At 44.5% G+C, this 26,608-nt stretch overlaps 1 protein-coding gene across 1 annotated transcript in view; it reads left to right on the top strand.

The window, feature by feature from the left end:
• Nucleotides 1-2,365: 2,365 nt before the first annotated feature.
• Nucleotides 2,366-26,608, top strand: part of LOC115482024 (MATH and LRR domain-containing protein PFE0570w-like) — a 351,267-nt gene continuing 327,024 nt past the window's right edge. The window contains exon 1 of the mRNA XM_030221566.1: nt 2,366-2,419. The gene's annotated coding sequence lies outside the window, so the exon portion shown is untranslated. The remainder of the gene's footprint in view (nt 2,420-26,608) is intronic.

Below are 26,608 nucleotides of genomic sequence, written 5' to 3' on the forward strand. Positions count from 1 at the left end.
GTTGATGATACGCTGAAACCTTCTGCTCAGTGTGCTGCTGCGGCTAAGAAAGCAAATAGAATGTTAGGTATTATTAGGAAAGGAATGGAAAACAAAAATGAGGATGTTATAATGCCTTTGTATCGCTCCATGGTGCTACCGCACCTCGAATATTGTGTTCAATTCTGGTCGCCGCATCTCAAAAAAGATTTCCTTGTCATCAAGCAGATGAATCCATTACGAATGGGTTGTGTCCACCTACCAGCAGGGGGAGATAGAGAGCACTGAAAAACCATAGTGCCTCTTGGCCAGCTAGCTCCATCTGCCTCTCAGTATTTTCTAGCTCCCCAGCAGGGTGGACGCAGCTTATTCAGCTCCTTCAGAAATCTGCCTGGGGTGGCTCCTGTGCTTTGGCCAGTTGTAGCAGGGGTGTTGTGGCTGGTGGTGCCCACTTTAAAGGCACATAGGTTTGCCCTTTCCCTGCCTTTCCCACACTCTTCTATGTGGATGCAGGCACATTGGTTCGTCCTTTCCCTGCCTTTCCTACTCTACTGAACCTCCGGAGTGCCTCTGTAGCTGTTGCCTCTAACTTTCCTCACAGCGTTAAAAAAAACAGTGACACGCTTGTTAGCGCTGCGATTCTGAGGCTTCCTTCTGTTTGTGCAGCGTGACCGGATCTCTGGGACTCGGTCTGGTGAGGTAAGAGAATCTTGTAGCTCCCCCGGGGAGGGCCTGCGATTGGGATGTTTTTGGCCCGAATCCGACATTTTGAAATTTTCCGCATTGTCTGCATCTTAGTATTATAGACTTGTTTAATTAAAACTTCTTAAGGTACTAGGGATATCAGATGAATTTAAAGAGCCTTAAGCTTATATGGTGTAATTTGTAATTTGCTTCTTAGAAACTAATTAAATATAATTAAAACTCTAATAGTCCTAATTAGAATAATCAAACATATAAATGGCAAGTGACTGACTCACCTGCAAATGCGCAGTAGAGACTTCCCTCTCTGTCCCGCCCTCGCATCAAGATGTGATGACGTCAGAGGGTGGAACAGAGAGGGAAACGGAGTCAGACTGTCGGACGCTGACGCTGCCACTGGAGCCTGGAAATGAACATCGCGCGCACCAACCTCCACCCTCCCCCCAATCCCCTCCGCTGCTCCCGCCCCCCTTTGTATCGGGCCCCCTGCACTAATCTGACAGCGCCTCTCACCTCCGTGTGGAAGCGCTGCAGGCAGCAGAGCGATCTGCTGCTGCCTGCAGAGCTTTCACACGGAGGTGAGAGGCGCTGTCAGGTCAGTGCAGGGGGCCTGGCACGGAGTGGGGAGGGAGCGGCGGCGAGGAGGGTAGCTGGAAATCTCGCCCGTTTTAACGGGCATAACGGCTAGTTGACTATAAATGAAGAGTTGAGCTAGGGGTGCAGTTTAATGGCAAAGTTGATTCTAAGTACTCTCCTCCTCCTATGGGGCGGTATGATTAGTTTTAATGTTTGTGGGATTTGTGGTCAATTCTCCTTTGTCAAAATTTTTCTGGCAAGTTCCAATCTTTATACTGGTGATGACATTACTAAAAGTCAGTGTTACTTGCTTTCATCCAACAGGTCTCAAGGAAAGGAAATTAGCAGTAAGATCAAACTTCACCATTTTCTTCCACATCTTAATTTTCACTGCTGGGTACACAACCACATAGCTCAAGGTGGGAGAAAAATAGAAAAAATACTTATTTAAATGGTAATGGGTATCTGGTTGAGCCTATCAGAAAAGATATTAGCAACCAAAATCTGTTAGAATTTAAGCATGCTTTAAACAGATACACTGAATAGTTGGTAGATGAAAAAGGATGGGGGTGGGTGGAGGTGCACACAACCTTCCTTCCAACCTTTGCAGGAGCCTTCAACTCTCTTCTAACAACCAGGTGCCTCTCCAGCTTTCTTGCGCTTTGGCTCATGGGAGCTGCCAGCCCTGTATGAGATTATGGGACTCCACATTGTTCAAACTGTGAGATGGCTGAAATGATACCGGAAGCATACAGGCCTTGACATAGGCAAGAAGGATCAGAGCAGGGGAGATGGATAGGGAGATGGTTGTTTGAGTGTTATAGAACCTTATATGTTCAATCACATGGAGTATTAGCCAAAATATAGAATAGACTCATGTACAAAGCTTATATGAGTGCATCAAGTTTTTAAGAATAGGAGTCATAGCCAGTTAACATGAAACTACATCAAGGCTCTGATGTGTTCTTTGACAGGGCAACTGGGTGGGCTGAAGAAATTCATTTGTTATGACATTTATTTTACCGTGTTGTTATATATGAAGGCACTGGACTTAAAAAGGACTAAAACCAAATATGCTTTCTTTTCCTAGAATTCTTAAGGACAATGATTTAGAAGAAATCCAGAAGGATTCATTTGAAGGTTTACTCTTACTGAAAACACTGTAAGATTCCATACTTCAAATTTATTTTAAAAATCATATTGGTATGACAATATCCCAATGTTTGAAGCTCTGTCTAATTGGTTAACCTTCAAAAAATGGCTATAAAGGTTCACCGTCAGACTTAGAAAGCACCCAAAGGTGAACCAGTATGTAACAGACAGACATACTATATAGGCAGGAGAAAAAGACCTCAGACATCGCAAAGGATTCCACCTGTCCCTGCCGTTGGCAGATTACAATGTTTTAACTTTCAGCGATCAGTGTAATCATGGGTCAAAATAATCCTTGCCAAAAACATGATAAACTATTTTTTGACGCTCTCAAGACAAATCCCTCCTTTCAGTACCCTTCTCCACCATCGCCAACTCCAGGCTCTGCCCTTTCTGCCTCGCCTCACCCCATGCCTGGAATAAACTCCCTGAGCCCATATGCCAGGCCCCCTCCCTGCCCATCTTCAAATCCTTGCTCAAAGCCCATCTCTTCAATGTCGCCTTTGGCACCTAACTACTATTCAAGAAATCTAGACTGCCCCAACTTGTCATTTCGTCCTTTAGATTGTAAGCTCCTTTGAGCAGGGACTGTCCTTTTTGTTAAACTGTACAGTGCTGCGTAAACCTAGTAGCGCTATAGAAATGTCAAGTAGTAATAGTAGTAATGTTTAATGTAATATTTTTGTGCATGTTAACACAAACTGTGCTTATCTTTCCTCTACATAATCAATTTCATAATCAAGAATGTATCCACAGCAGCAATATCAAAATAAACTCTGCACGTTCGGTGACACTTATCTCAAAAACTTAGACCCCTACAAGCACCCGTTTCTTAACGTTTCTTCTGGGGATCCACAATCAGGTCACCTAGAACATTAGACACCAATATTAAGCACAGATTTAAATTCAACTGTCTATATATTTGCAACAAATACCGGCAGTACCAGCCCGACTCAACTGTAATGTGTCTCCTGCAGAGTAGCTGCAGCAACCACTCAGGGAATGCCTCGCAGAGCAAATAACATATCCTAATCTGCTAAGGTATGACTGACGTCTTGTTCCCATTTACCATGCACCAACCCCAGATCTTTCCCTCCCACCTTCATATTAAGTGCTTTCATGGGCGTAGACTGGGGGGGGGGGGGCGAGGGGGGCAATGCCCCCCCAAACGACGCCGACGCCTGGCGCCAGTAGTAAAAAAAAAAAACAAAAGCAGGCACGCTCGTCTCTCCATCCGCTTCGCTTCGCTTCCCTGCCCCCCGCTCTTTGTACAGTTCCTGCTCTTCTTTTTGCCAGCTCCTCTCGAGAGCACCAGCTGCATAAGAAAGCATCGTGTTGCTTTTCCTCTCTCGCTTAACTAGTTGCTTTCTTGAAAACAGCAGTGGGCTTTCTCAAAAAACGCTCCAACAGATGCATGCATCAAACGCAGTTGCAAAAAGTTAAGTCCGCCTTAGAAACCCTTAGTTGGACAAACGTGAGTCCTGCTTTCTCTTACTTTAAGCTGCCTCCTACTGTTCCAAGGGTTTGTTCTCTCTTCCCCACCGTATCAGCTTGCAATAATCCAGATGAATCCAGCCGACTCTCTACCAATCCCCCCCCCCCCCCCCCCCACACTCTCACTCAAAGAGCTGGGCTTTACTAAAGGACCCTCAAAGGCAGCAGGATGATCTCCAATTTGCTCAGCATGCACAAGGCATTTAAAGAAGGAAGTATTCGTGGAGGATAATTGCCAGTTTGGTTGCTGAGCCGGACCGGTCATCGCTGTGTTGCAGGCTCTCATCCTCCGCATTCTAATGAGGCGATGATGTCAGCAAGTCACAGTCATTGCGATGGGACAGATAAGATTGTCACTGGCCGGCCCGTGAAACTCATTTCCATGTAAATCAATCGCTCTCTCCTTTGTGTGGTTTTTTTTTTTTCAGATCAATAATCCCCAAGGCTGTTTAGCAGAAACAAAATCCCTTCAAACTGGCTTGTGTCTGTGTTCAAATAACAGGCACATGAATACTAATCAAAACAGAATGCTTTCAGGACACTAATTATTCTAGAACTCTGATCTTCTTGGTATTTGACCAAATGTGAGCATACTTTCCAGGGTGAGTTACTCTTTTATATTAAACATGTGTCTCAGGCAGTGTTCTGACAAAGGAAAATGTAACCAGGTTATTTAAAGTAAATGTTTGAATACACCATTAACCCTTTAGTGTATTCCAAAGTGTCCGACAGTGACATGGTTATGGTTAAAACCATTTGAAAAATCAGCCTAATTTTTTTTTTTTTTTTTTGGAAAAAGCTTAAAAAATAATTGACCTGTTTTATTTTTCAGGCAGAAATTTAGATGCCTCAGGTACAAACTGAAGGCCCCATTTACTAAGCTGCATTGTAGGCGCACAAACCTTTTAGGAGGAAAGAAGGAAGGAAGTGAGAAAGAGCTGGCTTGATATCTCATACATATTATTCATTATGGTTATTCCCCAAAAAGCCAGCTCTTTTTTCCTTCCTTCCGCCATATTAGCATATCATTTGCATATATACATATATGCAAATGAATATGCTAATATGCTCCGCCCCATCCTTTGCCCCCCCCAAATGAAACAGTCAAACTACGCCTATGAGTGCTTTACGAATTCCTGATATAGACAATTTTTCCTTCAGGATAGATACCAAAAAGAAGCTCTCAATCTCTCTCCCACCTGAAGCCCCAAAGCCTCACCGTTTAAATTGTGAACATAATGTTTTAGCAGACAATATGTGAACTGATCCTCCTACTCTCTTCTCACTGGACTGAGAAGCTCATCTAAAGTTTTCAGGACACCATTCTGGGTAAGCACATGCTCCAAAGGGGATAAACCCCTGGCTTCACACCGAACAAAAAATGTATTATCTGAACTCTGTGGAAACTGTAGATTCCCCCGAATGGTTAATTGATCAGTAACCATCGGATCCCCTCCCAGCCACCGGACCAGAGCCCTCCACACTTCCCTCATTGGCTGAAGAATGACACTATGTCCCCAAAATCTCGGACGCGTCCTGTATTGTACCTGTAACAAAGAGTTAAAATGATATGGAGCAAAAACATGCAGTCTGATATGAATAAGGTGTATAGTTCTGTCACCAGTCACATAGATACCATGTCAAGCACGCTTGATTATACAACTTAAAATTAGGGAGACCAAGACTCGCAATTACCCAAGAGCCAGTTAAGCTTCTTTCCAACCTAACAGAATTTTATAAACCAGCCTTGAAAGGCTGATAAAATGCTTCTTAAGCAAACGAAGGGGAAGAATTTGAAAAACATACAGCCATTTGGGAAACAGGACCTTGCAAAACAAGTTAATGTGCCCCCTCAATGAAAGAGGTAAGGGCTTCCAACTCTCCAGTTGATGCCTGGTATCCTGTAACAATTTGTTGATATTCACTATACAAATCTCTAATCTGCATCCCAAGCCAAATCCCCAAGTACCGAAAAATTTAATCCGCCCAGCATAGAGAAAATGCAGCACCGCACAATCTCTTAACTGAGCCCTTTGAGGGCAAAGCCTCTGATTTCTGAAGATTCAGCTTGAAACTGGCAAAATCCCCATATTCCATAAATGTCAGGTTTGTGAGTTCTTTGTACCAAATGGAGCACTGCTGAATGTGAGGATACGCACCATGACTCTGCTTGGCGGCCAAGCAACCCCGAGGTTCACCTGCGGTGACCGCCGTTCCCCGGGGGTTGAGCCCCCCAGGTGTGGACAGCCAACAGGACTTACATAGAGAGAAGATGAGAGGGGCGCTGAGGAAATCAGCCGGAGGAGAGTAGAAGGGAGTGGCAACAGTCTAACAGGCAGGCAGCTGGCAAAGGAGAGATCCAGGTACAAGCAAGGTCTTACAGGCAGGCAGCAGACAAGAGAGTAATCCAGGTACAAGGAAGGGCAAGAACCAGGTACACAGGCAGAACACATTGAAGATAAACACTTACCAACTAGAAGCCGAAGCAATAACACAGAGGAAAGCTTTCCTGAAGTAGTGCAGGCGTCTGACGTCAACACGAGGCAGCTGGAGAAGGAGAGCTTGATAGGTCAGGAAGGCAGTGAGGGGAGGGGCGCAGAAGCCCGCCTGTGGAGCAGGAAGGCGGGTTGGCGGTCGCAAGCGACCTCTGAAGTTCCTCAGGAAGTGCGCTGATCCGACCGCAGGCAGGGCGGCATGGGGGACAGCGCTGGAAAGGGCCATGGAAGGGCGCAGCACTGCCCCGAAGTGCCGGACCCGTAGAGATGGTGAGTGTCCCCACACCGCCGGAGAGCCCAGACGAGGAGGAGGTAAGGGGCGTGACAATAAAACACTGTAAAAGGGTGTCCAAAGATCTATACAGGTACAGGAAATAAGTAGATCATCGGCAAAAGCCACTAACGTAATAATCTGGGAACTTATCTCAACACCCTTAATGTCAGTATTATCATAAATGTTTTGAATCAATGGATAGGATAAACAAAGTGGGCAAACCCACCTCATCCTGCAAATAATTGGAAAACAATTTGACCTAACCTTATTGACACAAATCCTAGCCCTTGGATTAGTATACAAAGTACGGATAGTATGAACAAAACGGTTCCCCAAATCCGTAAGATTTCAACACAGCAAAAAGAAAATCCCAACAAACTTTATCAAATGCTTTCTCAGTGTTGAAGCTGATTAACAGGGATGACTGAACAGTCTGCTCCCAGTATTCTAAAGAGGTGAGGAATTTATAAATGTTCTTAACTATTGATCGGCCTTTAACAAATCCCACTTGAGCTTCATGAATAAGCAACAAAAGCACTCTCGACAGCCCATTTGACATGATTTTCGCTAGTAGCCTGGTCTCAAAATTCAAAAGGAATATAGGCCTTTATGAATTTGGTAACAATGGATCTCTCCCTGACTTGGGAAAATCTACTATATGAGCAAGATTTAACTCACCAGGCAGAAAGTCTTACTCTATAATCGCATGGCCCTTTCGCGTCTCTTTCCATGAGCCTATAAAACTCTGTTTAAAACCATCAGATCCAGGTGCTTTAAGCAGTGAACACTGCTGTAATGCGCAAACTACATCTCCATGAGCTACAGGGGCTTCAAAAAGCTCTCGTTCACCCGATGACAAACTAGGTAAAGAAAGCTCCTCTAAATATTGCTCTCCCTGCAATCTTTCCTCTTCTGGTGCTGCATAGAGACGCTCAAAATGTGCCTGAAAACAAACACTGATCTCATGATGAGTGTGGAGCTGCCTGTCCATACCATCTTGCAAAGTAACCACCCTCCATGGACCCTCCTTTTTTGACGCTAACCTGGCAAGCAATTTCCCTCCTTTGTTGCCGTATCGATATAGATGGTACTTATAATAAGAGATTTATTCGCCTAGTGATGTAATAATTCATTTAGCATTGTTTGCAACTCCAAAAGATGCTGTCCACTTCTATGGAAGACTCCCCAAAATGCTGGCATGCTATACGGACTTGTTGCTCCAATCTCAAAATCTCCTGGTTTCTAGTTTTCCTTTTGTGACAGCTAATAATTTCACCTCGTAATACAGCTTTTTGCAGCCTCCCTATTCAAAATAGGTTGTTGCTCAAATTCTGCATTTTGCTGCTGGTACTCTCTTCATTTAAGCAGCAAGAAATCCTGAAACCCTGTATCATGATATAACCACAAGGGTAACCTGCACTGAGGTGAACCCCTTTGACCAAGATTGAATCGCCACTTCATCCAGACCAGTGTGTGGTCTGAGATTCCATATGGGCCGATCTCTGACTGAGCCACTAATGATATGAGCGTCTGAGATTAACAAATAGTCTATGTGAGACTGAGTGGAGTGTGCATGAGACAAATGAGTGTACTTAGATTGTAAGCTCCTTTGAGCAGGGACCGTCCTTCTTTGTTTATTTTGTACAGTGCTGCGTAACCCTAGTAGCGCTCTAGAAATGTTAAGTAGTAGTAGTAGTAATCTTGCTCCAAAGGATTTGTTGCATTTATATCCCACATTTTCCCACCTGTTTGCAGGCTCAATGTGGCTTACATAATACCGAGAAGGCGTGTGCCAGGTCCGGTAAAAGAAACAATTACAAGGTGATATTGTGGACGAGTAAGATACATGTGTTTCAGATACAGAGGGGGTTGAGGAGAGTGAAGGTTATAAAGTGTCCATTACGAGCTTTGTTTTTGCTTTGTTGCAGAGTGTGGGTATTTATGTTGGGTCGGTGGCATATGCATTTTTGAACAAGTAGGTTTTTAGTGATTTCCTGAAGTTTAGATGGTCGTATGTTGTTTTCACATTTTTTGGCAGTGTGTTCCATAGTTGTGTGCTTATATAGGAGAGGCTGGATGCATAGGTTGCTTTGTATTTAAGTCCTTTGCAGTTTGGATAATGGAGGTTATGATGATCTAGTTGTATTTCTGGATGGGAGGTCTATAAGGCCTGTCATGTATCCTGGGACTTGGCCGTAGATGATTTTGTGGACCAGGGTACAGATTTTGAAAGTAGTACGTTCTTTGATTGGAAGCCATTGCAGTTTTTCTCAGAGGGGTTTGGCACTGTTGAATCACGATTTGCCAAATATAAGCCTGGCTGCTGTGTTTTGAGCTGTCTGGAGTTTCTTAGAGAGTTGTTCTTTGCATCCAGCATAGATTGTGTTGCAGTAGTCTGCATGACTTAGTACCATTGATTGTATTAAGCTGTGGAATATTTCCCTCAGGAAGAAAGGTTTTATGAGCTTAAGTTTCCACATTGAATGGAACATTTTTTTTGTTGTGGAGTTCACTTGGTTCTCGAATTTGAGGTTGCGGGCAATTGTGACGCCGAGTATTTTCAGGCTGTCTGAAATGGGGAGGGTGTGTTCCTGGGTGATTAAGGTTGTGGGTTTGTACATGTTATGTTTTAATAAAGAGGTTTTAATACCCCTGTATAAGACGTTGGTGAGGCCCCACCTGGAGTATTGTGTTCAGTTTTGGAGGCTGTATCTTGTGAAGGATGTGAAAAAAAATGGAAGAGGTGCAAAGAAAAGCTACGAGAGTGGTATGGGATTTGCGTTACAAGACGTATGAGGAGAGACTTGCGGACCTGAACATGTATACCCTGGAGGAAAGGAGAAACAGGGGTGATATGATACAGACGTTCAAATATTTGAAAGGTATTAATCTGCAAACAAACCTTTTTCGGAGAGGGGAAGGCAGTAGAACGAGAAGACATGAAATGAGATTGAAGGGGGGCAGACTCAAGAAAAATGTCAGGAAGTATTTTTTCACGGAGAGAATGGTGGATGCTTGGAATGCCCTCCTGCGGGAGGTCGTGGAGAGGAAAACGGTAACGGAATTCAAACATGCGTGGGATAAACATAAAGGAATCCTCCTCAGAAAGAAGGGATCCCCAGAAGCTTAGCCGGTAGTGGGAGGTGGGGATAGTGCTGGGCAGGCTTATACGGTCTGTGCCAGAGCCAGTGGTGGTAGGCGGGGCAGGTGGTTGGGAGGTGGGGATAGTGCTGGGCAGACTTATACGGTCTGTGCCCTGAAAAAGACAGGTACAAATCAAGGTAAGGTATACACAAAAAATGACACGTGAGTTTATCTTGTTGGGCAGACTGGGTGGACCATGCAGGTCTTTTTCTGCTGTCATCTACTATGTTACTATGTTGAGATGAGAGGATGAGACGTGTTTTTTCAGTATTCAGTGGGAATGAGTTTGCCCATGAATCCATGATATTCAGACCGAGCTTGATTTCATTGTTGATTTCTGTTAGGTCACGTCTGAAGGAAATGTAAATTGTGACATCGTCTGCGTAGATGAATGGGTTGAGGCCTTGCTTTGCTAAGGACTTGGCCAGTGGAATCATAATTATGTTGAAGAGCATTGGTGATAGTGGTGATCCTTGAGGTACTCCATAGGCTGCTTTCCTTTTCATTTATTTATTTATTTATTTATAATTTTCAATATATACATCTTATCAAAGAAACATAGAAACAATTGCAATAAAAAAACAGGAAAGTTTACATTCTTGAGATAAACTTAGTTATCTCATTGAATGAAATAATATTTCAAATATCGACCTCAAGATTGGAAATATCTAACTAGATCCAAGATACAAAATATCATTACAAAGGAAATAATATTTATCAGACGATTACACTCCCGAAAAACATTCTCTATCTATCATCCAGTGTCCATATGGGACCTTAAACCTTAACAATGACATTCTTAGTCTCCTTAGAACATAAAAAGTCCTCGAGTTGTTTTGGCTCTGTAAATTGATAACTATTCTGTTGGTAAATAAAGCGACATATACAAGGAAATTTAAGGGTAAACGTTGCCCCTAGGTTTAATGTTCTTTGATGTAGAGCCAAAAAGGCCCTACGTCTAGCTTGAGTCTCTCTTGTGAGATCTGGAAAAATCCTAACTTTAGAGCCAAAAAACATTGAATCTAAATGTTTAAAGAATAACTTCAGTACCATCTCCCTGTCTATTTCAAGAGCAAATGTTACCACTGCTGTTGTCCTTTGGGTAATGATTTCTAAGGAAGACTCCAGGAAAGATGTCAGGTTCAGTCCTCCATCCACAACAGCATGGTCACCTCCAGGTTTAGATGGTGTTAAAGTCTGAAGATAAATTACCCTTGTTATGGGTGGGAGAGATTCACCCGGCATCCCTAGAACCTCCCGCAAATATCTTTTAACCATTTCAGTCGCTGAAAGAATGGGAGATCTGGGGAAGTTGACAAACCGCAAATTAAGTCTTCTTTGCTGATTTTCAAGGTATTCCATTTTCTTTTTTTTAATTATTATTTATTTATATTTTGCAATTATATTCAGACATACAATCTTTTCAAAACACACCAATAAGTGGAATATAATAAAAAGAAATTATAACAAGAAGAACACAAAATTACATTTGGTGATTTTAGCCCACATTATGGGGATCCAAGATTCAAAGTTAAACCAAAGGGACTTGGCATAATAGGAAACAATTTCTGATAACATCTCAGGCTCTACATTATTTATTTTCTGCTAAGACATATGGGCTAATCTAGCTACCTTCTGAGCTTTAAGAAAATCATTCAATTGTTTATCATCATAGAATATATATTTCCGATCTTTAAACATTACTAAGCATTTACATGGAAAACGAAGCTGAAAACGTGCCTGTAAAGAAAGCACTTCTGTTTTCATTTCTAGAAATTTCTTTCTGCGTTGTTGAGTCCATTTCGATATGTCAGGAAATATAGAAATTTTACCACCAAGAAAATCTACATTTGCTTTCTGAAAATAATTCTTTAACAGCATTTCTTTGTCTTGCATGAAGACAAATGTCACAAGTAGTGTTGATCTCAGTTTTATCTCTTCCCTGGATTGCTCCAGGAAAGCCGTTAAATCTTGTGTGGGCGTTTCTCCTTTCGATTGAAGCTCTTGTGAAGTTTCTGTAGTATTTTTCACCGGTAGATAAAATACTTTTTGTAATGGAGGTAACATCTTTTCAGAATATTTTAATTGTTCCTTCAAAAGTCTAAAGAACATCTCTTTCGGCGAAATCATGGCACACACCGGGAAATTGAGTATCCGTAAGTTCAAATTTCTCATGTTATTCTCTAAGTTCTCAATTTTTCTAGAGATCAACAATTTTTCAGCCACCAATTGCGATTGAGTAGCTTGTATTTTAGAAATATTCTGTTCATTATTCAGTTGTTTAGCAGAAAAAGTTCCATTTTGCTTTTCATGTCTTTAATTTGAGAAGAATTATTCAATGATACTGTAATAAAGGATGTACAGACCTTATGAAGGTTTTCCAGAGCAGTCCATATCGCCTCCAGCGATATTTCGGCCGGTCGTTTCAGGGGCTGAAGCGCTTCCGTGCAAAGCAGAGATTCCGCTTGCTGGTCGGCGTCAGTCTCTGGGGCTCGCATTAGCTGGCTCTCCTCCCAATTTTCTCCCATAGCTGCTGTTTCCATCGGAGCCTGCCTTCCCTTCAGGGGCGCTATACTTCCAGCCTCTGGAAACAATGCTCCGGTAGCTTGTGGGATTGGTGGGGTAGCAGGACCCAGTGGACTAAGCGAAAAATCGCTCTCCAAGCCAGTATTGTCCCTCGTACTGGCAGCGGATACGCCCGCAGGTGTAGACGCCAAGAAAGCTGAGATAGATGTTTGCCTAGTTCCTGGGGTCTCTTTCCGAGGGAGAGGAGGTCCCCTCGGTTTCCCCTTTCGCTTAGGCATGCTCTCTCAGAATTATGGGTAAGAAAAAAGTAAGTAAGGCTGAAATTTGAAAGTAATTCTAGGGAGCAAAAATCTCTGCTTCCTGTCTATTCGGCCATCTTGGATCTTCCATTTTCTTTTTAACAAAGTTACTATCCTTAATCGTGGCTTTGTTCAAGTTCTCCAGCTTGAGAATTTTATCTTCAAGCAATTTTGTTTCCGACAACTGTCGGGCATTAATTTGCTCCTGAATCAACAGGGCTTTAGACAAAGTTTTTATTTCACCTTCACTTTTCAATAAAACCGTCTGCAACGAAGAATGCATTGAAAAAGTTAGGTCCCATAGTGCTTCAATAGTCACTACGGCAGGTTTCACCATTTCAACATTAAACTCGGGAAGGGGTGAGTTAGAGATCAATTTTAAACCATCTCTCGATGGTAGAGGGAAATTTTTTAAGCTCTGTCCTACCAGATCTTCCTCCTCACCCATGCGTTCGGTTGGGCTCCTTTCTTCGAGGGTCCTCTCCATTCCAGGCATGGGATCCAATGAATCACAAACCGCTCGCTCACTTCCTGGTTGGGGTGGTGCCGCACGGACGTCGGGGCTCAGGGAAGCCCCGTCTGCACTGCTGACTGAGTTGTTAGAAGCCGGTCGGATAGCAGGAGAAGATGTCGAATGGGGTCCCAGAGACACTCCGAAGTTTTCCAACGTCGTCTGCCTCGAGAGGGGGGGGGTACCAGTAGGGGTAACAGGAGCCTCCCTCACCTTTCCCCGCCGCTTCCCCATAATATGGGAACTTCGGACTCCTCTTTCGGTTCTACGGAGGTAGGCTTCAGAGCGCGTCTGAGGTAGCGTCCTAACTCGGCGCCATCTTGGATCGGAATGACCCAGGCTGCATTCCATGGTGGTGATATGTTAGAGTTTGTTTTGACTTGGTAAGTTTTAGAAAAGTTATAGAAAACCTTTGATTTACTACTACTACTACTATTTAACATTTTTATAGCGCTACAAGGCTTACACAGCGCTGCACAAACATAGAAGAAAGATAGTCCCTGCTCAAAGAGCTTACAATCTAATAGACAAAAATAAAGTAATCAAATCAATTAATGTGTACAGGAAGGAGGAGAGGAGGGTAGGTGGAGGCGAGTGATTATAAGTGGTTACGAGTCAAAAGCAGTGTTAAAAAGGTGGGCTTTCAATCTAGATTTAAAGATGGTCAAGGATGGGGCAAGACGTAGGGGCTCAGGAAGTCTATTCCAGGCATAGGGCGCAGCAAGACAGAAGGAGCGAATCCATTTGAGTATTTGTCCACCAATTCCGAAGTAGTCTAAAAGTCTTAATAGTATATTTATTTATTTGTTACATTTGTATCCCACATTTTCCCACCTTTTTGCAGGCTCAGTGTGGCTTACATATTACCGTTAACGGCGTTAGCCGATTCTGGTCTGAACAAATACATTGTGTGGGTTAATTCAAGGCGGTTTTGTGGTAGAATGAGGTACATGTGTGGTAGGTACAGTTGAGGAATTTAGAGAGGGAGAGGGTATTGTGCGCTCGACATGCCAAATTGTAGAAGTATACTTTTACCTGTAGCTATTTCTTGCTTGAAATTGGCCAGGCAGGTGACTAGAACAGTTTCGGTACTATGGAGGGGACGGAATCCCGATTGTGACTTGTGTAATATAGAAGAATTTGTCCAAGTAGTCGGTAATCTGTTTGGTCACCATGCTCTCCGTTAGTTTAATTACTAGTGGTATGGATGCGACTGGGCGGTAGTTGGCAAGTTCGGTTGCCTTTTTCTTGGTGTCTTTAAGGATTGGGATGAGTAGGATGTTGCTGTATTCCTCAGGGAAATGACCTTGTTGGTGGGATGTGAGGTCTGTTATGAAGCAGTTAGGGACGGATTTTAGTAGGTATCTGGGGCAGGTGTCTAATTTGCAGTGGGTGCTGGAGAACCTTTTGATTGCCTGGGTGACTGTATCCACGGTGAGGGGTGCGAAGTTTAACCAGGTTTGGTCAGCTGGGTATTCTCCAGGGTTTGGATCCAGGTTATTGATGAAGTTTTCGATGTCAGTGTTGTTCTGAGGTAGCGTTTTGCGTAGGTTAGTGATTTTTTTCATTGAAATATTTAGCGAGTTTGTCGGCAGATGGAATGTCTGTGTTGGTTGCGGTGACTGCTGAAGTGTCTAGTAATTTGTTCACAAGTTGGTATAGAAGGATGGAGAACTCGCCAAATATCTATTAAATTTAACACACTAGGAAGATGCGTCAGGCTCCCGGTCTCATTAACAAGTTCTTTCTGTGGGTTTTAAGACTTATCCATCTGTGGATCCCACACTGCACTGAAATTCCCTACCTCCTGCCTACTACCATAAGGGATAATTTATCTAATAGTATCTTATAAAATTTCTTGATCTATTGATTTGGAGCGCTACACAGAATGACCCGCTCCTCCGTATCTATATAGAATTGTTGACAATTCTCCACAACACCTTTACAAAACAAAATCGCTTCCCCCCCTTTTTTTTTATTAGGGGTTGAAGATGCAACACAATCTACAACCTATCATTTTTTTTAGTTTTGAGTATTCTGTCTCCATCAGGTGTGTCTTCTGGAGTAAAACAGTATCTACTTTGTGTCTTTGCAAAGCATGTAAAGTTTTTGACCTCTTAATGAGAGAAGAGATACCCTCCTACATTCCGGGTAACTATTTTAACCATTAAGTAATCCCAACATTGAAGCCCAGCCTACCATGATAAACTGTTATCAAAACCCTGACAGGCTGTCCCAGCCACCAGTCCACTAAGGAAGAAGAGCCAGGTGCTTGAAAGGGAAACACAAAAATCCTCTCTGTGTCCCCAGTAGCTCTTACTTCCAGGTATTTCTTATCCCTTAATCCTCCCTCCCACCCTTTCCAACCCTCCCCCCCCCCCCCCCCCCCCCACGGCCACCTGTAATCCCACAGGAACCATTCTCATCCCTCCCAATAGCAACTCCCAAAGAACATCTTCCTTTTGGAGACTGATCACTATCAAATGCCCTTCCCCCCCCCCCCCCCCCAAGTAATCCTACAACTACACAAACAGTATTCCCCCTCCCCATCACACTCACTCCCCCCTCCACGAAAAAAAAGCATACAATCCACCATTCATCCACAGTAGCTTTAACAGCTGTGTCTGCCTTCATCATACAACAACAAGGAAACACGAGAACAGCAGGAAATGAGAAACTCGGTCTAATGATCATATAAAATTCAGGAACAAACAAACAGCAGCCCAAATTTAGTTAGGAATTCTGCCTGAGTCCAATCAAAACAAAGCACTTCCATGTGGAAAATCACAGAACCACTGTACAAAAAGTTGCAGGTCCATAATGAGTCCAATATTCACCACGCCCAAAAGATCTCCCAATCCACCAGTATGGCCCAGATTAACAAGCCCACTTATAGTCATGAAAAAGAATATAACATCTTTATCATCAAAGAATATCAACATGTCCAGAAGTCTGGTGATCATCATGGCAAAGTTGAAACAATGCCCTCTGAATCAAAGGGTCCCAATGTCTATGCGCATCCATGTGTCAGATCCAGAACCAACTACTATATGTCAGCTTGGCTCAGATTTTCTTGTCTCTTCTTTATTACTGATTAATCTCCCATGTGGAAGAAAAGCATCTAAGTATCTTGTCTGCTTCACAATAGTGTGCTTCAACTCTGCCAGGTACAGTCAGCGAAATAGAAAAGGGCTCCAGCAAAGCCAGAAGAGCCGTTAATTCAATCCTTACTGTAATGATATCCACTCACCGTGATATGTGATGTTCATGGGCGACTAAAAGCAGTCCTTAAGTCGGGTTCCCCCAGCTCTTTGCTATTGCGGTTTATCCATTGCATAAACTCCTGAGCCCAGATAGGGTGTTAATAAATTCTTGCCTTGGTGAGAGACCTGCAAATGCGCAGGCTAGAGGACCGCAAATCCGATGTTCTTTTTATACAAACTAGAAAAGACCTGTGCAAAGGTCTGATGTGTGGCCGCCATACTAGCTGAATAGTCTTAGAACCACAGTATTTTCATCCCCTGATTTCTATGGCCTGCAAGACGGCATCCTTATGAGGGTAGTTAAGTAGTTGCAACAGCACAGGCCTCAGTCTATTGCTGGAGGATGTTCTGAGGCCTACTCAGTGTGCTCTTTCAATTCAGAGGGGGCCCAGGTGAGTAGTTCTTTGATCAGCCAGTTCTCCAAAACACGAGCCATGTCCCTGGCCCCCACAGATTGGGAGGCCCACCAAACCGAATTTTCTAGGTTCTCAACCTGGTCCTCCAAAGCTGTAATTTTGGAACACAACTGGGCTTGCACATTGTGACAAAACCATGGGCTCAGCGTTCCTTAGATCTCTGGGCTGCTGCCAAACTCTTAGCTTAGCAAGTTTTCATAACTCTGAGTCAAGGCCTCAAACTGATTCTGTCTAGGTTTTTCTCTTTTATTTGGACCCAAAATATTTCCATACTTTTAGGCAACAACACAAGAAGTCAAAACAAAAGGCGCATTCCAGTAACAAAAGGTTAACAGCCCCCATGGCTCCAAACATTTCAGGGAAAATCTTCTTAACCGATACCTTCATGGGGCTCCCCTCAGGTCCCTCTGTTACAGGCTGGGTCTCTCCCCTCCCCCTTTCCTTCAGGCTAGGCTTAACCACATTCTTCACTTCCCATCTGCCTTTAGAGAACACTTGACTCTGGTCCAACTTGTACTTCAAGGTCCTCGCTGCCCCGGGTTAGGTAGTGCATTTACTCTCTCCCAGCTGGCCATGTCATAGGGAGTTCCCTCCTCCCTTCCTTCTCTTTTCACATCCTCTTCCTTTCTGTCTCTGTTTGTCTTAAAACCTTTTTCTAGAGCACTGTCAGGTTCTTCTAGAACTCCACCCTTCTGCCCCAGGGGATGAAATCACCAGCCCTCTTACTTTCTATGGGGTATAGGGCTGGATTACAATTCCAGGAAGACCTAGCCCCCCATTCCCTAGGCTCTAGCTACTGTGGAGTCAAGAAGCCTTTTCTCCCCTATCCCCTCCCCCACTGATCACAGACATACAGCTTATTCCTCTCTTGGTCATTCTTTCCAGACGCTGGTGCATTCATCCAGTTTAACTTCCATACGCTCTAATTTGGCCTTGATTGGCTGTAGCCGCCAGCAGCGACTCTAGTGCTGCAGTCACCACCGAGGTGATTTCAGAAGTCCATGCCAAACTCACAGTGGATGGGGAAGGGGAAGGGGGTGGAGGGCGCTGTCTTCTTGGTCTCCAACAGCTTCCCACGTTTCCTTATCTTTCCACTGTGTGTTAGATGTCATTCAACAGAAGTGGTTTAAAACACACTGTTCCAAGGAGTAGGATCCTCTTGCCACACATATCCAATTTTATAAACCGGTAAATCACCAGATGTCTTGGGATTCCAGCGTGGAGGCAGAAGAAGAGCTAATCTGCCTATTCCCTGTAGCATGTACCGGAAGATTGGAGGGTGGCCAATGTAACGCCCATTTTTAAAAAAGGCTCCAGGGGAGATCCGAGAAATTATAGACTGGTGAGTCTGACGTCGGTGCCAGGGAAAATGGTAAAGGCTATTATTAAAAACAAAATTACAGAGCACATCCGAGGACATGGATTACTGAGACCGAGTCAGCACGGCTTTTGTGTGGGGAAATCTTGCCTGACCAATTTACTTCAATTCTTTGAAGGAGTAAACAAACATGTGGACAAAGGGGAGCCGGTTGATATTGTGTATCTGGAATTTCAAAAGGCGTTTGACAAGGTACCTCATGAAAGGCTACAGAGGAAATTGGAGGGTCATGGGATAGGAGGAAATGTCCTATTGTGGATTAAAAACTGGTTGAAGGATAGGAAACAGAGAGTGGGGTTAAATGGTCAGTATTCACAATGGAGAAGGGTAGTTAGTGGGGTTCCTCAGGGGTCTGTGCTAGGACCGCTGCTTTTTAATATATTTATAAATGATTTAGAGATGGGAGTAACTAGCGAGGTAATTAAATTTGCTGATGACACAAAGTTATTCAAAGTCGTTAACTCACGACAGGATTGTGAAAAATTACAAGAGGACCTTACAAGACTGGGAGACTGGGCGGCTAAATGGCAGATGACGTGAGCAAGTGCAAGGTGATGCATGTGGGAAAAAAGAACCCGAATTATAGCTACGTCATGCAAGGTTCCACGTTAGGAGTTACGGACCAAGAAACGGATCTGGGTGTCGTCGTCGATAACACACTGAAACCTTCTGCTCAGTGTGCTGCTGTGGCTAGGAAAGCGAATAGAATGTTGGGTATTATTAGGGAAGGTATGGAAAACAGGTGTGAGGATGTTATAATGCCATTGTATCGCTCCATGGTGCGACCGCACCTTGAGTATTGTGTTCAATTCTGGTCGCCGCGTCTCAAGAAAGATATAGTAGAATTGGAAAAGGTGCAGCGAAGGGCGACTAAAATGATAGCAGGGATGGGACGACTTCCCTATGAAGAAAGACTAAGGAGGCTAGGGCTATTCAGCTTGGAGAAGAGACGGCTGAGGGGAGACATGATAGAGGTATATAAAATAATGAGTGGAGTGGAACAGGTGGATGTGAAGCGTCTGTTCACGCTTTCCAAAAATACTAGGACTAGGGGGCATGCGATTAAACTACAGTGTAGTAAATTTAAAACAAATCGGAGAAAATTTTTCTTCACCCAACGTGTAATTAAACTAGAGAGTTGCACGGGGACAGAAATCCAACCCGTCCCCACCGTCCCCGTAGGAAATCTAACCCATCCCCGCCCATCCCCGTGGGGAATCGTACCCATCCCCGCCTGTCCCCACAGGGAATCGTACCTGTCCCCGCAAGAATTTAACCTGTCCTCACCCACAAGAATTTAATGGTACATTAAAAAAAAATTCCTGTCAGCTCTCTCAGTCTCTGGATTTGAGCTGCAGTACTGCAGGCAAGGAAGGAACGGAAGCTGGAACACTCTGGTGCGCACATATAAGACTTCTCTGATTCACTGGCACTGTGTGCTAAGAGTTCACCACATGCATGCGCCAGTAGGTCAGGTGACATCTGATGCTCTTGCTTATGTCAGAGCTGAGGTCTGCGCATCAGCCTGGAAGCAGAGAGGATTAATAGTAAATGACAGCAGATAAAAACCGGATCGGTCCATCCAGTCTGCCCAATAGTCACAATCATTATCAATTCATGATTAAATCAACAATGAATGTGATATATACTTGATTACGGTCTTTCTGTGGTGTTTCTGGGACATAGACCATAGAAGTCCGCCTCGCCCTATCCTCAAAGGCCATTCCAGCCTATTCATCTTCTCATTTGAAGGACACAGACCGTAAACGTCTGTCCAAAACTGTCCTCATGTTCCAGCCACTAAAGCTGCTGTCAAAACCCTTTCCAGCCCATCCAAAACCAGATTGCCATTTATGAGACACAGTCCGTACAGGTCTCCCAGTATCGGCCCTAGTTCATCACAGCCAGAGCCACCATGTAAGTGTTATGCGACTCATCCACACACATGCAGCCATTTAAGTTTAGGTTTTTTTATAACTTCCATTTCCTAAATAGAGATCCTCTGTGTTCATCCCATGCCTTTTTGAATCTTGCCACCATTTGTATCTCTACCACCTCCTTAATGGAGGCTTTCCACATCTGTGCTGTTAAAGCAAGGAGGAGGAGGAGACAGCACTCAAAGAACTTGGTAGGTGAGAGGCTGGCGCAAGTGCAGCATACACTTCCACGGGAACCCCACAGGAACTGCTTCCGTCCCCACGGGATCCCCGCAGAACTGCTTTCGTCCCCACGGGAATCCCGCGGGATTCCCGCAAACACCGTTCCCGTGCAACTCTCTAAATTAAACTCTGGAATTCATTGCCGTAAAATGTGGTGAAGGCGGTTAGCTTAGCAGAGTTTAAAAAGGGGTTGGACGGTTTCCTAAAGGACAAGTCCATAAACCGCTACTAAACGGACTTGGAAAAATCCAAAATCCCAGGAATAACATGTATAGAATGTTTGTACGTTTGGGAAGCTTGCCAGGTGCCCTTGGCCTGGATTGGCCGCTGTCGTGGACAAGATGCTGGGCTCGATGGACCCTTGGTCTTTTCCCAGTATGGCATTACTTATGTACTTATGTGATCCACTCATTATTTTATAAACCTCTGTATCTCCCCTCAGCTGTGTTGTCTTTAAACTGAAGAGCCCTAACCTCTTTAGCCTTTTTTCATAGGGGAGTCGTTCTGTCCCCTTAATCATTTTGATCACTCTTCTTTGTAACATAGAGGCATATTTTCAAAGCACTTAGCCTTCCAAAGTTCCATAGAAACCTATGGAACTTTGGAAGGCTAAGTGCTTTGAAAATATGCCTCATAGTAACATAGTAGATGATGGCAGAAAAAGACTTGCACGGTCCATCCAGTCTGCCCAACAAGATAAACTCATATGTGCTACTTTTTCTGTATCTTACCTTGATTTGTATCTGTCTTTTTCAGGGCACAGACCGTAGAAGTCTGCCCAGTACTAGCCCTGCCTCCCACCACCGGCTCTGCCACCCAATCTTGGCTAAGCTCCTGAGGATCCATTCCTTCTGAACAGGATTCCTTTATGTTTATCCCACGCATGTTTGAATTCCGTTACCGTTTTCATCTCCACCACCTCTCATGGGAGGGCATTCCAAGCATCCACCACTCTCTCCGTGAAAAAATGCTTCCTGACATTTTTCTTGAGTCTGCCCCCCTTCAATCTCATTTCGTGTCCTCTCGTTCTACCGCCTTCCCATCTCCGGAAAAGGTTCGTTTGCGGATTAATACCTTTCAAATATTTGAACGTCTATATCATATCACCCCTGTCTCTCCTTTCCTCCAGGGTATACATGTTCAGGTCAGCAAGTCTCTCCTCATACGTCTTGTAACACAAATCCCATACCATTCTCGTTGCTTTTCTTTGCACCGCTTCAATTCTTTTTACATCCTTCACAAGATACCCTCCAAAACTGAACACAATACTCCAGGTGGGGCCTCACCAACGACTTATAAAGGGCATTGACACCTCCTTTCTTCTGCTGGTCACACCTCTCTCTATATAACCTAGCAACCTTTTGCCTTGTCACACTGTTTCGTCGCCTTCAGATCCTCAGATACCCCACGATCCCTCTCCCCGTCCGTACCTATCAGACTCTCACCGCCTAACACATACATCTCCTGTGGATTTCTACTCCCTAAGTGCATCTCTTTGCATTTCTTTGCATTGAATTTTAATTGCCAACCTTAGACCATTCTTCTAGCTTCCTCAGATCCTTTTTCATGTTTTCCATTCCCTCCCGGGTGTCCACTCTGTTACAGATCTTAGTATCATCCACAAATAGGCAAACTTTACCTTCTAACTGTAAGCATTTATAGATGAATAACTCTTCTGGGCAAAGCTACCCAATGAATAATTCCCAGGTTCCGTTTAAAGGAGTCTGGCTAAACCAACTTCCTAGCTCTGTCCAGGGGTTATATATTATAAAGGAACCTGGCTGTTCTGGGCCTACACCAGAACTTTTCTTCTGTTAGAGAGAACTGGAATAAAAGTAAAGTCACTGCTGTGAAATATATTAATTTATTATATAGGTAAGAAAATAGAATAATACACCCTGCACTACAGCTCAGCTGTACAAATGTAGCTCCCTTATGCTGATAAGCAACTGTAGAATGTATTGTCTAACTAAAGCACTGATATCACTGGTTACTAGGTTATTACACAATCCTGATTAGTAATACTGACTAGGTCATGAAGTAATACAGTTAGCAGCACATCTTCCTGATCACAAAGTTCTGACTAACCCGCCTTTGCTGAGGTAAGAACCCACTAGCTAATCCCTGACTATAGGAAATAAATCTCTGTAATCCTCACCGAGCTGACTCTAGGTGGTCTCTCAGATGAAGTGGACACAGGTTTTCCGTTTAGACTCCAGCTGTTTTCCACAGCGAGTCCCTGTCTTAGGAAACAGCACAGGCTCTCTGCAGCATGCAGGATTGCAGTCTCTCTAGCCGGTAGAGCTGAACCAACAGGTACTTTCTTCAGATGGTCAGTTCACAAGGTTGTGGACCACTTCAGGTCTCACTGGTCTTCTTTTCAGCTACCCTTCTTCCAGTAGAACCAGACAACTTCTCCCTTTCTTCTTTTCTTTCTTCTTCTGTCTGTCCTCTCTCCTTTTTCTGGTCCCCGCTCTCTGGCCCCTGATTCCCAGGTGACCAGACAGCAACCAATCAGGATCTTGTCCAGCTCCTTCCCTGAGCAAGAAAAAAACCTTTTTGATCTTCCAGTTGGTACATTGGTATGCATTCCTGTCTCTCATCAGACTCGCTGGCACCATGGCCTTACCCCCTGTAGCTCATCAGGGAGGTGCAAGGGTCAGGTAGCCCACTGCATATCCTTGAGTTTTTTTTTCCAGACCTGCCAGTTATTTACCACAAGCAGAGCTCTGCCACAAACAGAAAGCTGAATCTGCTTGGTCACTGAAGTGCAGGGTCTTAGTTCACAGACTCCATCTTGACATAGTTGTATACACAGGCTGAGATCAGCAGAGTGAGGCTCACAGGGAAATAGCCCTACATAACCCTTCGGCAATGTCACTCACAAATATATTTAACAGAATCGGCCCCAGCACCGATCGTTGAGGCACTCCACTACTCACCTTTCCCTCATCCGAGCAAATTCCATTAACCACCACCTTCTAGCATCTGTCCGTCAACCAGTTCCTAATCCAGTTCACCACTTCGGGTCCTATCTTCAGTCCGTCCAGTTTATTTAAGAGACTACTGTGGAGTGGAGGAGTGGCCTAGTGGTTAGGGTGGTGGACTTTGGTCCTGGGGAACTGAGGAACTGAGTTCGATTCCCACTTCAGGCACAGGCAGCTCCTTGTGACTCTGGGCAAGTCACTTAACCCTCCATTGCCCCATGTAAGTCGCATTGAGCCTGCCATGAGTGGGAAAGTGCGGGGTACAAATGTAACACAAAAAAAAAAAACCCATGTCAAAAGCTTTGCTAAAATCTAAGTAGATTACGTCTATAGCTCGTCCCTGATTCAATTCTCCTGTCACCCAATCAAAGAACTCAATGAGATTCGTTTGGCACGATTTCCCTTTGGTAAAACCATGTTGTCTCGGATCTTGCAACTTATTGGCTTACAGGAAATTCACTATCCTTTCCTTTTCTAATTGTTGTATCTTGTTTTTCTTTGTTTAGATTTAGCTCACACCTTTTCAGTAATAGCTCAAGGCGAGTTAAATTGAGCTGAACTCTGTACTCTCCCTGTCCCTAGAAGGCTTAAAATTTATGGAGCCAATGCAGAAAGCTACCAAGTTTACTTGCTTGTTAATAACTGCTGTATGCAAAACAGGTTTCTACACTGAAGTTTACTCCCACAGTAGGCATCAGTGCACAGCATATTAAAATGTATGCTAAAGAACCTGTTAGTTTCCCCACAACAATACAGTGATGGGTGCTGATGTCTACTGCGGGGGCACAACTCAAGAAACCTAACTCCAGGTCTGAGGTGATGTACAGTGCTCCATCTCCCTCCCTCTGCACCACCCTCACCCTCCCTCTGCCCCACCACAAACTGAAGTAAACATCCTGTTGTCTAGTGGCACCCTCTGATCAGATCTATCATGTTAGACTGGCTTGGTCTGGGGAGGGGGCAGCGGTCGGGGCACATGCAGATGGCCAGCAAGTTGTTGCTGTTTTTTTTTTTTTTTTTTATGTCACCCTTCCTTTCAGTGCCTGGGCCAGTCACTGCTCGGGCACGGACAGGAAGGGTGACATTCTGCAATGATCTGCAAATTTGCATGCTACATTATTTTTGAGTTTGTAATTTTGTGGTAGAACCAGAGTGCTGAGCTCTCTCTGCAGTGAGTCATTCTGCATTGGCCCCTAAGTTTGTACCTGAGGCATTGGAGGGTTTGAATGACTTGCCCAAGATCAGAAGGAGCAGTAGTAGAACCTGGCTATTTATTAGGCTTTATTTACTGCCTTCTTGAAGAAATTCACACAAGGCAGTATACAGCATGAATTAGCCAAACAGAGGCAGTAGACAATTACAGCAGTAGAATGTTCAAATAACAAACATTATGGTTTTGCATACTGTTTACAATGTCAACACAATACACATTAAAGCATAGGGTGTAAGCAGAGAAAGAACATATAGACAGATTAGATAGAATAACAGGATAGAAATAAGAGTGATTAACTTAAGGAAATGAAGTCAGAAAAAGTGTAGGAAAATGATTTTAGCTAGAATAGGAGAAGATATGCAAGTGGTGTTAGTCTCTTTTTTTTTTTCAATGATATTTTTATTAATTATAAGTACAAATTCCTTGTCATCAAGCAGATGAAGCCATTACGTATGGGTTGTGTCCATAAACCAGCAGGGGGAGATAGAGAGCACTCAACTTTTCACAGTGCCTCCTGGCCAGCCAGCTCCACTGCCTCTTCAGTATTCTCTATCTCCCCAAGCAGGGTGGCTGCAGCTTCTTCGAGCTCCATCAAAAATCTGCCTGGGGGTGGCTCCTGGCTTGCCAGTTGTTAGCCGGGGTGTTAGAGGCTATAACAGCTTCACTTTGAAGGCACATAGGTTACCCTTTCCCTGCCTTACCCATGCCCCCGTGGATGTGGACATATTAGCTTGCTTTTCCCTGTCCTTTCCCATTCAGTGGATGCAGGCACATTGGTTCGCCTTTCCCTGCCTTTCCCATTCATCTGAGCCTCCGGAGTTCTTATTACCTCTGCTTTCCTCACAGCGTTAAAAAAAAAAAAATGGAACAGAGGTTTTCCTTTGATTCTTCTATGGGACCGGAGCTGTGATACTCGGTCCGGTGAGGTAAGAGTTTCTTCTAACTCCTCCGGGGTGGGCCCGCGATCGGGGCGTTTTTGGCGCGAAACCGCCATTTTGAATTTTCCCGCTGTTTTCGGCGATGGCTGCAGAGAATGTAAAGTGCTGTTCCCGGTGTGGCAAGCGCAAATCAGCAGCGGGGCTCTGTAAATCGTGCTGTACAGGTGTAAGAGCCGGCCCGATCATGGCGAGCGATGATTCTTCCCGCTCAGAGCTGGCAGCGGACGCCATTTTGAATTCTCCGCATGGCGCGGCCTCCGTAGAGACGGAGAGCCCTGAGCCCGGGGGGGGGGGGGGGGGGGGGGGGGGGGAACCACGAATTGAGGCTATTCAGGGAGCGGCTAGCCCCGGACGGGATCTTGGTGCCCAGGGCGAGTTTTTCTCCCCTGATTTTGTGTTGTTACTGCATAAAGCATACATGCTGAAAAGAGCTCTCCCACAAGAGTCGTCTGAGGCCCCTTCTATTGACCACCCCCCCCCCCCCCCCCCCCCCGGTGGATTCTGGCCTGGGACTGTCCGCTGAGGCTATTTTCCCTGATAATTGGCATAAAGAAAAACGTAGAAGGGCTAATTCCCCTTCAGATTGTGGTGCACCTCCTCCCCCCCCCCCCCCTGTGGTCGGGCTGTGAGGATTCGGAGAGTTCTGGTAGGCCTTCGTGGTCTGAGGAGCCAGAGTCAAGTGCAGAATTACCACAGGATCTGGATGATCCCTCCGCGGTGAGGATTTTCCACCGTGATGAGCTGCCAGCGCTTATTTCAGATGCCCTACAGGTCCTTTCTATTGAAGAGCCTGACAGTGGCACGGCCTCCTCTGTGAATCCTAGGATGGCTAGTACTAAAAAGCCTGCTCGAGCCTTTCCTTTGCATGACTCCATCCAAGAGCTTATTTCCGCTCAGTGGGCTGACCCCGAGGGACCTTTGAAAGTTTCCAGGGCTATGGGGCAATTATACCCTCTGCGTGAGGAGCATTTGGCTCGCTTTGCAATGCCTAAAGTAGATGCCCTAGTCACTGCAGTGACAAAGAGAACTACCCTCCCTGTGGAAGGAGGAGTTGCCCTGAAGGATATTCAAGACCGTAGGCTGGAAGCAGCACTTAAACGGT

Source organism: Microcaecilia unicolor, chromosome 12, assembly GCF_901765095.1.
Source record: "Microcaecilia unicolor chromosome 12, aMicUni1.1, whole genome shotgun sequence".
NCBI lineage: Eukaryota > Metazoa > Chordata > Amphibia > Gymnophiona > Siphonopidae > Microcaecilia > Microcaecilia unicolor.